The following is a 13,453-nucleotide window of genomic DNA, read 5'->3' as shown; positions in this document are numbered from 1 at the left end:
ACTGACTGAACCTGCCCCGCGATCCCCCCGTCGCTCTGATTATCAAATACCAACAATCCCACATTGACCCCTTCCCCCCGATTCTCCAACGCGGGTCTCAGATCTGTGCTCCTGGCGCCCCCTTGTCTCTGCTGGCGTCTGTCACTGACTGAACCTGCCCCGCGATCGCCCCGTCACTCTGTCTATCAACTACCAACAATCCCACATTGACCCCTTCCCACCGATTCTCCAACGCAGGTCTCAGATCTGTGCCCCTGGCGCCCCCTTGTCTCTGCTGGCGTCTTTCACTGACTGAACCTGCCCCGAGATCCCCCCGTCGCTCTGAATATTAAATACCAACAATCGCAGATTGACCCCTTCCCCCCGATTCTCCAACGCGGGTCTCAGATCTGTGCCCCTGGCGCCCCCTTGTCTCTGCTGGCGTCTGTCACTGACTGAACCTGCCCCGCGATCCCCCCGTCGCTCTGACTATCAAATACCAGCAATCCCACATTGACCCCTTCCCCCCGATTCTCCAACGCGGGTCTCAGATCTGTGCTCCTGGCGCCCCCTTGTCTCTGGTGGCGTCTGTCACTGACTGAACCTGCCCCGCGATCCCCCCGTCGCTCTAACTATCAAATACCAACAATCCCACATTGACCTCTTCCCCCCGATTCTCCAACGCGGGTCTGAGATCTGTGCCCCTGGCACCCCCTTGTCTCTGCTGGCGTGTGTCACTTACTGAACCTGCCCTGCGATCCCCCCGTCGCTCTGACTATCAAATACCAACAATCCCACATTGACCCCTTCCCCCCGATTCTCCAACGCGGGTCTCAGATCTCTGCCCCTGGTGCCCTCTTGTCTCTGCTTGCGTCTCTAACTGACTGAACCTGCCCCGCGATCCCCCCGTCGCTCTGACTATCAAATACCAACAATCCCACATTGACCTCTTCCCCCCGATTCTCCAGCGCGGGTCTCAGATCTGTGCTCCTGGCGCCCCCTTGTGTCTGCTGGCGTCTGTCACTGACTGAACCTGCCCCGCGATCCCCCTGTCGCTCTGACTATCAAATACCAACAATCCCAAAGTGACCCCTTCCCCCCGATTCTCCAACGCGGGTCTGAGATCTGTGCCCCTGGCGCCCCCTTGTCTCTGCTGGCGTCTGTCACTGACTGAACCTGCCCCGCGATCCCCCCGTCGCTCTGACTATCAAATACCAACAATCCCACATTGACCCCTTCCCCCGATTCTCCAACGCGGGTCTGAGATCTGTGCCCCTGGCGCCCCCTTGTCTCTGCTGGCGTCTGTCACTGACTGAACCTGCCCCGCTATCCCCCCGTCGCTCTGACTATCAAATACCAACAATCCCACATTGACCCTTTCCCCTTGATTCTCCAGCGCGGGTCTCAGATCTGTGCCCCTGGCGCCCCTTCTCTCTGCTGGCGTCTGTCACTGATTGAACCTGCCCCGCGATCCCCCCGTCGCTCTGACTATCAACTACCAACAATCCCACATTGACCCCTTCCCCCCGATTCTCCAACGCGGGTCTCAGATCTGTGCCCCTGGCGCCCCCTTGTCTCTGCTGGCGTCTGTCACTGACTGAACCTGCCCCGCGATCCCCCTGTCAGTCTGACTATCAAATACCAAGAATCCCACATTGACCCCTTCCCCCCGATTCTCCAACGCGGGTCTCAGATCTGTGCCCCGGCGCCCCCTTGTCTCTACTGGCGTCTGTCACTGACTGAACCTGCCCCGCGATCCCCCCGTCGCTCTGACTTTCAAATACCAACAATCCCACATTGACCCCTTCCCCCGATTCTGCAACGCGGGTCTGAGATCTGTGCCCCTGGCGCCCCCTTGTCTCTGGTGGCGTCTGTCACTGACTGAACCTGCCCCGCTATCCCCCCGTCGCTCTGACTATCAAATACCAACAATTCCATATTGACCCCTTCCCCCCGATTCTCCAACGCGGGTCTGAGATCTGTGCCCCTGGCGCCCCTTGTCTCTGCTGGCGTTTGTCACTGACTGAACCTGCCCCGCGATCCCCCCGTCGCTCTGACTATCAACTACCAACAACCCCACATTGACCCCTTCCCCCCGATTCTCCAACGCGGGTCTCAGATCTGTGCCCCTGGCGCCCCCTTGTCTGTGCTGGCGTCTGTCACTGACTGAACCTGCCCCGCGATCGCCCTGTCAGTCTGACTATGAAATACCAACAATCCCAGATTGACCCCTTCCCCCCGATTCTCCAACGCGGGTCTCAGATCTCTGCCCCTGGCGCCCCCTTGTCTCTGCTGGCGTCTGTCACTGACTGAACCTGCCCCGAGATCCCCCCGTCGCTCTGACAATCAAATACCAACAATCCCACATTGACCCCTTCCCCCCGATTCTCCAACGCGGGTCTCAGATCTGTGCCCCTTGCACCTCCTTGTCTCTGCTGGCGTCTGTCACTGACTGAACCTGCCCCGCGATCCCCCCGTCGCTCTGACTATCAAATACCAACAATCCCAGATTGACCCCTTCCCCCGATTCTCCAACGCGGGTCTGAGATCTGTGCCCCTGGCGCCCCCTTGTCTCTGGTGGCGTCTGTCACTGACTGAACCTGCCCCGCGATCCCCCCGTCGCTCTGACTGTCAAATACCAACAATCCCACATTGACCCCTTCCCCCCGATTCTCCAACGCGGGTCTCAGATCTGTGCTCCGGCGCCCCCTTTTCTCTGCTGGCGTCTGTCACTGACTGAACCTGCCCCGCTATCCCTCCGTCGCTCTGACTATCAAATACCAACAATCCCACATTGACCCCTTCCCCCCGATTCTCCAACGCGGGTCTCAGATCTGTGCCCCTGGTGCCCCCTTGTCTCTGCTGGCTTCTGTCACTGACTGAACCTGCCCCGCGATCCCCCCGTCACTCTATCAAATACCAACAATCGCAGATTGACCCCTCCTCCCCGATTTTCCAACGCGGGTCTCAGATCTCTGCCCCTTGCGCCCCCTTGTCTCTCCTGGTGTCTGTCACTGACTGAACCTGTCCCGCGATGCCCGCGTCACTCTGACTATCAAATACCAGCAATCCTACATTGACCCTTTCCCCCCGATTCTCGAACGCGGGTCTCAGATCTGTGCTCCTGGCGCCCCCTTGTCTCTGCTGGCGTCTGTCACTGACTGAACCTGCCCCGCGATACCCCCGTCACTCTGACTATCAACTACCAACAATCCCACATTGACCCCTTCCCCCCGATTCTCCAACGCGGGTCTCAGATCTGTGCCCCTGGCGCCCCCTTGTCTCTGCTGGCGTCTGTCACTGACTGAACCTGCCCCGAGATCCCCCGTCGCTCTGACTATCAAATACCAACAATCGCAGATTGACCCCTTCCCCCCGATTCTCCTACGCGGGTCTCAGATCTGTGCCTCTGGCGCCCCCTTGTCTCTGCTGTCGTCTGTCACTGACAGAAAATGCCCCAAGATCTCCCCGTCGCTCTGATTATCAAATACCAACTATCGCAGATTGACCCCTTCCCCCCGATTCTCCTACGCGGGTCTCAGATCTGTGCCCCTGGCGCCCCCTTGTCTCTGCTGGCGTCTGTCACTGACTGAACCTGCCCCGCGATCCCCCCGTCGCTCTGAGTATCAAATACCAACAATCCCACAATGACCCCTTCCCCCCGATTCTCCAACGCGGGTCTCAGATCTGTACCCCTGGCGCCTCCTTCTCTCTGCTGGCATCTGTCACTGACTGAACCTGCCCCGAGATCCCCCCGTCGCTCTGACTATCAAATACCAACAATCCCACATTGACTCCTTACCCCCGATTCTCCAACGCGGGTTTCAGATCTGTGCCCCTGGCGCCCCCTTGTCTCTCCTGGCGTCTGGCACTGACTGAACCTGCCCCGCGATCCCCCCGTCGCTCTGACTATCAAATACCAACAATCCCACATTGACCCCTTCCCCCCGATTCTCCAACGCGGGTCTCAGATCTGTGACCCTGGCGCCCCCTTGTCTCTGCTGGCGTCTGTCACTGACTGAACCTGCCCCGCGATCCCCCCGTCGCTCTGATTATCAAATACCAACAATCCCACATTGACCCCTTCCCCCCGATTCTCCAACGCGGGTCTCAGATCTGTGCCCCTGGCGCCCCCTTGTCTCTGCTGTCGTCTGTCACTGACTGAACCTGCCCCGCGATCCCCCTGTCAGTCTGACTATCAAATACCAACAATCCCAGATTGACTCCTTCCCCCCGATTCTCCAACGCGGGTCTCAGATCTCTGCCCCTGGCGCCCCCTTGTCTCTGCTGGCGTCTGTCACTGACTGAACCTGCCCCGAGATCCCCCCGTCGCTCTGACTATCAAATACCAACAATCCCACATTGGCACCTTCCCCCCGATTCTCCAACGCGGGTCTGAGATCTGTGCCCCTTGCACCTCCTTGTCTCTGCTGGCGTCTGTCACTGACTGAACCTGCCCCGCGATCCCCCCGTCGCTCTGACTATCAAATACCAACAATCCCACATTGACCCCTTCCCCCGATTCTCCAACGCGGGTCTGAGATCTGTGCCCCTGGCGCCCCCTTGTCTCTGCTGGCGTCTGTCACTGACTGAACCTGCCCCGCTATCCCCCCGTCGCTCTGACTATCAAATACCAACAATCCCACATTGACCCTTTCCCCTTGATTCTCCAGCGCGGGTCTCAGATCTGTGCCCCTGGCGCCCCTTCTCTCTGCTGGCGTCTGTCACTGATTGAACCTGCCCCGCGATCCCCCCGTCGCTCTGACTATCAACTACCAACAATCCCACATTGACCCCTTCCCCCCGATTCTCCAACGCGGGTCTCAGATCTGTGCCCCTGGCGCCCCCTTGTCTCTGCTGGCGTCTGTCACTGACTGAACCTGCCCCGCGATCCCCCTGTCAGTCTGACTATCAAATACCAAGAATCCCACATTGACCCCTTCCCCCCGATTCTCCAACGCGGGTCTCAGATCTGTGCCCCGGCGCCCCCTTGTCTCTACTGGCGTCTGTCACTGACTGAACCTGCCCCGCGATCCCCCCGTCGCTCTGACTTTCAAATACCAACAATCCCACATTGACCCCTTCCCCCGATTCTGCAACGCGGGTCTGAGATCTGTGCCCCTGGCGCCCCCTTGTCTCTGGTGGCGTCTGTCACTGACTGAACCTGCCCCGCTATCCCCCCGTCGCTCTGACTATCAAATACCAACAATTCCATATTGACCCCTTCCCCCCGATTCTCCAACGCGGGTCTGAGATCTGTGCCCCTGGCGCCCCTTGTCTCTGCTGGCGTTTGTCACTGACTGAACCTGCCCCGCGATCCCCCCGTCGCTCTGGCTATCAACTACCAACAACCCCACATTGACCCCTTCCCCCCGATTCTCCAACGCGGGTCTCAGATCTGTGCCCCTGGCGCCCCCTTGTCTGTGCTGGCGTCTGTCACTGACTGAACCTGCCCCGCGATCGCCCTGTCAGTCTGACTATGAAATACCAACAATCCCAGATTGACCCCTTCCCCCCGATTCTCCAACGCGGGTCTCAGATCTCTGCCCCTGGCGCCCCCTTGTCTCTGCTGGCGTCTGTCACTGACTGAACCTGCCCCGAGATCCCCCCGTCGCTCTGACAATCAAATACCAACAATCCCACATTGACCCCTTCCCCCCGATTCTCCAACGCGGGTCTCAGATCTGTGCCCCTTGCACCTCCTTGTCTCTGCTGGCGTCTGTCACTGACTGAACCTGCCCCGCGATCCCCCCGTCGCTCTGACTATCAAATACCAACAATCCCAGATTGACCCCTTCCCCCGATTCTCCAACGCGGGTCTGAGATCTGTGCCCCTGGCGCCCCCTTGTCTCTGGTGGCGTCTGTCACTGACTGAACCTGCCCCGCGATCCCCCCGTCGCTCTGACTGTCAAATACCAACAATCCCACATTGACCCCTTCCCCCCGATTCTCCAACGCGGGTCTCAGATCTGTGCTCCGGCGCCCCCTTTTCTCTGCTGGCGTCTGTCACTGACTGAACCTGCCCCGCTATCCCCCCGTCGCTCTGACTATCAAATACCAACAATCCCACATTGACCCCTTCCCCCCGATTCTCCAACGCGGGTCTCAGATCTGTGCCCCTGGTGCCCCCTTGTCTCTGCTGGCTTCTGTCACTGACTGAACCTGCCCCGCGATCCCCCCGTCACTCTATCAAATACCAACAATCGCAGATTGACCCCTCCTCCCCGATTTTCCAACGCGGGTCTCAGATCTCTGCCCCTTGCGCCCCCTTCTCTCCTGGTGTCTGTCACTGACTGAACCTGTCCCGCGATCCCCGCGTCACTCTGACTATCAAATACCAGCAATCCTACATTGACCCTTTCCCCCCGATTCTCGAACGCGGATCTCAGATCTGTGCTCCTGGCGCCCCCTTGTCTCTGCTGGCGTCTGTCACTGACTGAACCTGCCCCGCGATACCCCCGTCACTCTGACTATCAACTACCAACAATCCCACATTGACCCCTTCCCCCCGATTCTCCAACGCGGGTCTCAGATCTGTGCCCCTGGCGCCCCCTTGTCTCTGCTGGCGTCTGTCACTGACTGAACCTGCCCCGAGATCCCCCGTCGCTCTGACTATCAAATACCAACAATCGCAGATTGACCCCTTCCCCCCGATTCTCCTACGCGGGTCTCAGATCTGTGCCTCTGGCGCCCCCTTGTCTCTGCTGTCGTCTGTCACTGACTGAAAATGCCCCAAGATCTCCCCGTCGCTCTGACTATCAAATACCAACTATCGCAGATTGACCCCTTCCCCCCGATTCTCCTACGCTGGTCTCAGATCTGTGCCTCTGGCGCCCCCTTGTCTCTGCTGGCGTCTGTCACTGACTGAACCTGCCCCGAGATCCCCCCGTCGCTTAGACTATCAAATACCAACAATCCCACATTGAACCCTTCCCCCCGATTCTCCATCGCGGGTCTCAGATCTGTGCCCCTGGCGCCCCCTTGTCTCTGCTGGCGTCTGTCACTGACTGAACCTGCCCCGCGATCCCCCCGTCGCTCTGAGTATCAAATACCAGCAATCCCACAATGACCCCTTCCCCCCGATTCTCCAACGCGGGTCTCAGATCTGTACCCCTGGCGCCTCCTTCTCTCTGCTGGCATCTGTCACTGACTGAACCTGCCCCGAGATCCCCCCGTCGCTCTGACTATCAAATACCAACAATCCCACATTGACTCCTTACCCCCGATTCTCCAACGCGGGTTTCAGATCTGTGCCCCTGGCGCCCCCTTGTCTCTCCTTGCGTCTGGCACTGACTGAACCTGCCCCGCGATCCCCCCGTCGCTCTGACTATCAAATACCAACAATCCCACATTGACCCCTTCCCCCCGATTCTCCAACGCGGGTCTCAGATCTGTACCCCTGGCGCCTCCTTCTCTCTGCTGGCATCTGTCACTGACTGAACCTGCCCCGAGATCCCCCCGTCGCTCTGACTATCAAATACCAACAATCCCACATTGACTCCTTACCCCCGATTCTCCAACGCGGGTCTCAGATCTGTGCCCCTGGCGCCCCCTTGTCTCTCCTTGCGTCTGGCACTGACTGAACCTGCCCCGCGATCCCCCCGTCGCTCTGACTATCAAATACCAACAATCCCACATTGACCCCTTCCCCCCGATTCTCCAACGCGGGTCTCAGATCTGTGACCCTGGCGCCCCCTTGTCTCTGCTGGCGTCTGGCACTGACTGAACCTGCCCCGCGATCCCCCCGTCGCTCTGATTATCAAATACCAACAATCCCACATTGACCCCTTCCCCCCGATTCTCCAACGCGGGTCTCAGATCTGTGCCCCTGGCGCCCCCTTGTCTCTGCTGGCGTCTGTCACTGACTGAACATGCCCCGAGATCCCCCCGTCGCTCTGACTATCAAATACCAACAATCCCACATTGACCCCTTCCCCCCGATTCTCCAACGCGGATCTCAGATCTGTGCCCCTGGCGCACCCTTGTCTCTGCTGGTGTCTGTCACTGACTGAACCTGCCCCGCGATCCCCCCGTCGCTGTGACTATCAAATACCAACAATCCCACATTGACCCCTTCCCCCCGATTCTCTAACGCGGGTCTCAGATCTGTGCCCCTGGCGCCCCTTTGTCTCTGCTGGCTTCTGTCACTGACTGAACCTGCCCCGCGATCCCCCCGTCACTCTGACTATCAAATACCAACAATCGCAGATTGACCCCTCCTCCCCGATTCTCCAACGCGGGTCTCAGATCTGTGCCCCTGGCACCCCCTTGTCTCTGCTGGTGTCTGTCACTGACTGAACCTGTCCCGCGATCCCCCCGTCACTATGACTATCAAATACCAGGAATCCCACATTGACCCCTTCCCCCCGATTCTCCAACGCGGGTCTCAGATCTGTCCTCCTGGCGCCCCCTTGTCTCTGCTGGCGTCTGTCACTGACTGAACCTGCCCCGCGATACCCCCGTCACTCTGACTATCAACTACCAACAATCCCACATTGACCCCTTCCCCCCGATTCTCCAACGCGTGTCTCAGATCTGTGCCCCTGGCGCCCCCTTGTCTCTGCTCGCGTCTGTCACTGACTGAACCTGCCCCGAGATCCCCCGTCGCTCTGAGTATCAAATAGCAACAATCGCAGATTGACCCCTTCCCCCCGATTCTCCTACGCGGGTCTCAGATCTGTGCCTCTGGCGCCCCCTTGTCTCTGCTGGCGTCTGTCACTGACTGAACCTGCCCCGAGATCCCCCCGTCGCTCTGACTATCAAATACCAACAATCCCACATTGACCCCTTCCCCCCGATTCTCCAACGCGGGTCTCTGATCTGTGCCCCTGGTGCCCCCTTGTCTCTGCTGGCGTCTGTCACTGACTGAACCTGCCCCGCTATCCCCCCGTCGCTCTGACTATCAAATACCAACAATCCCACATTGACCCCTTCCCCCCGATTCTCCAACGCGGGTCTCAGATCTGTGCCCCTGGCGCCCCCTTGTCTCTGCTGGCGTCTGTCACTGACTGAACCTGCCCCGCGATCCCCCCGTTGCTCTGACTATCAAATACCAGCAATCCCACATTGACCCCTTCCCCCCGATTCTCCAACGTGGTTCTCAGATCTGTGCTCCTGGCGCCCCCTTGTCTCTTCTGCCGTCTGTCACTGACTGAACCTGCCCCGCGATCCCCCCGTCGCTCTAACTATCAAATACCAACAATCCCACATTGACCTCTTCCCCCCGATTCTCCAACGCGGGTCTGAGATCTGTGCCCCTGGCACCCCCTTGTCTCTGCAGACGTGTGTCACTGACTGAACCTGCCCTGCGATCCCCCCGTCGCTCTGACTATCAAATACCAACAATCCCACATTGACCCCTTCCTCCCGATTCTCCAACGCGGGTCTCAGATCTGTGCCCCTGGCGCCCCCTTGTCTCTGCTGGCGTCTGTCACTGACTGAACCTGCCCCGCGATCCCCCCGTCGCTCTGACTATCAAATACCAACAATCCCACATTGACCCCTTCCCCCCGATTCTCCAACGCGGGTCTCAGATCTGTGCCCCTGGCGCCCCCTTGTCTCTGCTGGCGTCTGTCACTGACTGAACCTGCCCCGCGATCCCCCCGTCGCTCTGACTATCAAATACCAACAATCCCACATTGACCCCTTCCCCCCCGATTCTCCAACGCGGGTCTCAGATCTGTGCCCCTGGCGCCCCCTTGTCTCTGCTGACGTCTGTCACTGACTGAACCTGCCCCGCGATCCCCCCGTCGCTCTGACTATCAAATACCAGCAATCCCACATTGACCCCTGCCCCCCGATTCTCCAACGCGGGTCTCAGATCTGTGCCCCTGGCGCCCACTTGTCTCTGCTGGCGTCTGTCACTGACTGAACCTGCCCCGCGATCCCCCCGTCACTCTGACTATCAACTACCAACAATCCCACATTGACCCCTTCCCCCCGATTCTCCAACGCGGGTCTCAGATCTGTGCCCCTGGCGCCCCCTTGTCTCTGCTGGCGTCTGTCACTGACTGAACCTGCCCCGCAATCCCCCCGTCGCTCTGACTATCAAATACCAGCAATCCCACATTGACCTCTTCCCCCCGATTCTCCAACGCGGGTCTCAGATCTGTGCCCCTGGCGCCCCCTTGTCTCTGCTGGCGTCTGTGACTGACTGAACCTGCCCCGCGATCGCTCCCGTCGCTCTGACTATCAAATACCAACAATCCCACATTGACCCCTTCCCCCCGATTCTCCAACGCGGGTCTCAGATCTGTGCCCGTAGTGCCCCCTTGTCTCTGCTGGCGTCTGTCACTGACTGAACCTGCCCCGCGATCCCTCCGTCGCTCTGACTATCAAATACCAACAATCCCACATGGACCCCTTCCCCCCGATTCTCCAACGCGGGTCTCAGATCTGTGCCCCTGGTGCCCCCTTGTCTCTGCTGGCGTCTGTCACTGACTGAACCTGCCCCGCGATCCCCCCGTCGCTCTGACTATCAAATACCAACAATCCCACATTGACCCCTTCCCCCTGATTCTCCAACGCGGGTCTCAGATCTGTGCCCGTAGCGCCCCCTTGTCTCTGCTGGCGTCTGTCACTGACTGAACCTGCCCCGCGATCCCCCTGTCGCTCTGACTATCAAATACCAACAATCCCACATTGACCCCTTCCCCCTGATTCTCCAACGCGGGTCTCAGATCTGTGCCCGTAGCGCCTCCTTGTCTCTGCTGGCGTCTGTCACTGACTGAACCTGCCCCGAGATCCGCCCGTCGCTCTGACTATCAAATACCAACAATCCCACATTGACCCCTTCCCCCCGATTCTCCAACGCGGGTCTCAGATCTTTGTCCCTGGCGCCCCCTTGTCTCTGCTGGCGTCTGTCACTGACTGAACCTGCCCCGCGATCACCCGTCGCTCTGACCATCAAATTCCAACAATCCCAGATTGACCCCTTCCCCCCGATTCTCCTACGCGGGTCTCAGATCTGTGCCCCTGGCGCCCCCTTGTCTCTGCTGGCGTATGTCACTGACTGAACCTGCCCCGAGATCCCCCCGTCGCTCTGACTATCAACTACCAACAATCCTAGATTGACCCCTTCCCCTCGATTCTCCAACGCGGGTCTCAGATCTGTGCCCCTGGCGCCCCCTTGTCTCTGCTGGCGTCTGTCACTGACTGTACCTGCCCCGCGATCCCCCAGTCGCTCTAACTATCAAATACCAACAATCCCAGATTGACCTCTTCCCCCCGATTCTCCAACGCGGGTCTGAGATCTGTGCCCCTGGCACCCCCTTGTCTCTGCTGGCGTGTGTCACTGACTGAACCTGCCCTGCGATCTCCCCGTCGCTCTGACTATCAAATACCAACAATCCCACATTGACCCCTTCCTCCCGATTCTCAAACGCGGGTCTCAGATCTGTGCCCCTGGCGCCCCCTTGTCTCTGCTGGCGTCTGTCACTGACTGAACCTGCCCCGCGATCCCCCCGTCGCTCTGACTATCAAATACCACCAATCCCACATTTACCCCTTTCCCCCGATTCTCCAACGCGGGTCTCAGATCTGTGCCCCTGGCGCCCCCTTGTCTCTGCTGGCGTCTGTCGCTGACTGAACCTGCCCCGCGATCGCCCCCGTCGCTCTGACTATCAAATACCAACAATCCCACATTGACCCCTTCCCCCCGATTCTCCAACGCGGGACTCAGATCTGTGCCCGTAGTGCCCCCTTGTCTCTGCTGGCGTCTGTCACTGACTGAACCTGCCCCGCGATCCCTCCGTCGCTCTGACTATCAAATACCAACAATCCCACATGGACCCCTTCCCCCCGATTCTCCAACGCCGGTCTCAGATCTGTGCCCCTGGTGCCCCCTTGTCTCTGCTGGCGTCTGTCACTGACTGAACCTGCCCCGCGATCCCCCCGTCGCTCTGACTATCAAATACCAACAATCCCACATTGACCCCTTCCCCCTGATTCTCCAACGCGGGTCTCAGATCTGTGCCCGTGGCGCCCCCTTGTCTCTGCTGGCGTCTGTCACTGACTGAACCTGCCCCGCGATCCCCCTGTCGCTCTGACTATCAAATACCAACAATCCCACATTGACCCCTTCCCCCTGATTCTCCAGCGCGGGTCTCAGACCTGTTCCCCTGGCGCCCCCTTGTCTCTGCTGGCATCTGTCACTGACTGAACCTGCCCCGCTATCCCCCCGTCGCTCTGACTATCAAATACCAACAATCCCACATTGACTCCTTCCCCTGATTCTCCAACGCGGGTCTCAGATCTGTGCCCCTGGCGCCCCCTTGTCTCTGCTGCCGTCTGTCACTGACTGAACGTGCCCCGAGATCCCCCCGTCGCTCTGACTATCAAATACCAACAATCCCACATTGACCCCTTCCCCCCGATTCTCCAACGCGGGTCTCAGATCTCTGCCCCTGGCGCCCCCTTCTCTCTGCTGGCGTCTGTCACTGACTGAACCTGCCCCGAGATCCCCCCGTCGCTCTGATTATCAAATACCAACAATCCCACATTGACCCCTTCCCCCCGATTCTCCAACGCGGGTCTCAGATCTTTGCCCCTGGCGCCGCCTTGTCTCTGCTGGCGTCTGTCACTGACTGAACCTGCCCTGAGATCCCCCCGTCGCTCTGACTATCAAATACCAACAATCCCAGATTGACCCCTTCCCCCCGATTCTCCAACGCGGGTCTCAGATCTGTGCCCCTGGCGCCCCCTTCTCTCTGCTGGCTTCTGTCACTGACTGAACCTGCCCTGAGATCCCCCCGTCGCTCTGACTATCAAATACCAACAATCCCACATTGACCCCTTCCCCCCGATTCTCCAACGCGGGTCTCAGATCTTTGTCCCTGGCGCCCCCTTGTCTCTGCTGGCGTCTGTCACTGACTGAACCTGCCCCGCGATCACCCGTCGCTCTGACCATCAAATTCCAACAATCCCAGATTGACCCCTTCCCCCCGATTCTCCTACGCGGGTCTCAGATCTGTGCCCCTGGCGCCCCCTTGTCTCTGCTGGCGTATGTCACTGACTGAACCTGCCCCGAGATCCCCCCGTCGCTCTGACTATCAATTACCAACAATCCCACATTGACCCCTTCCCTCCGATTCTCCAACGCGGGTCTCAGATCTGTGCCCCTGGCGCCCCCTTGTCTCTGCTGGCGTCCGTCACTGACTGAGTCTGCCCCGCGATCCCCCCGTCGCTCTCACTATCAAATACCAACAATCCCACATTGACCCCTTCCGCCCAATTCTCTAACGCGCGTCTCAGATCTGTGCCCCTGGCGCCCCCTTGTCTCTGCTGGCGTCTGTCACTGACTGAACCTGCCCCGCGATCCCCCCGTCGCTCTGACCATCAAATACCAACAATCCCAGATTGACCCTTTCCCCCCGATTCTCCTACGCGGGTCTCAGATCTGTGCCCCTGGCGCCCCCTTGTCTCTGCTGGCGTATGTCACTGACTGAACCTGCCCCGAGATCCCCCCGTCGCTCTG

General features: G+C 59.3%; 1 protein-coding gene and 1 long non-coding RNA gene across 6 annotated transcripts in view; one reads left to right on the top strand and one right to left on the bottom strand.

The window, feature by feature from the left end:
- The window catches only part of LOC127039357 (zinc finger protein 345-like), a 200,491-nt gene that overhangs the window by 177,417 nt on the left and 9,621 nt on the right, over positions 1 to 13,453 (top strand). The gene's annotated exons all lie outside the window — the stretch shown is intronic.
- Positions 597 to 12,849, bottom strand: LOC127039487 (uncharacterized). Of its 5 annotated transcripts, XR_007771045.1 has the most exons (6): positions 12,713 to 12,849; positions 12,091 to 12,141; positions 8,708 to 8,942; positions 4,433 to 4,574; positions 1,070 to 1,297; positions 597 to 640 (listed from the first exon to the last, which is right to left on the bottom strand). It is a non-coding gene; the product is annotated as an uncharacterized LOC127039487 (long non-coding RNA). The 5 variants fall into 5 exon arrangements; XR_007771044.1 differs by lacking the exons at positions 12,091 to 12,141; positions 12,713 to 12,849 and adding an exon at positions 12,427 to 12,540 and having other exon boundaries at positions 8,708 to 8,993; XR_007771047.1 differs by lacking the exons at positions 12,091 to 12,141; positions 12,713 to 12,849 and adding an exon at positions 11,856 to 11,919 and having other exon boundaries at positions 8,708 to 8,993.

The sequence above is a fragment of the Gopherus flavomarginatus genome, chromosome 23 (assembly GCF_025201925.1).
Source record: "Gopherus flavomarginatus isolate rGopFla2 chromosome 23, rGopFla2.mat.asm, whole genome shotgun sequence".
NCBI lineage: Eukaryota > Metazoa > Chordata > Testudines > Testudinidae > Gopherus > Gopherus flavomarginatus.
This window is presented reverse-complemented; position numbering and strand designations above follow the sequence as displayed.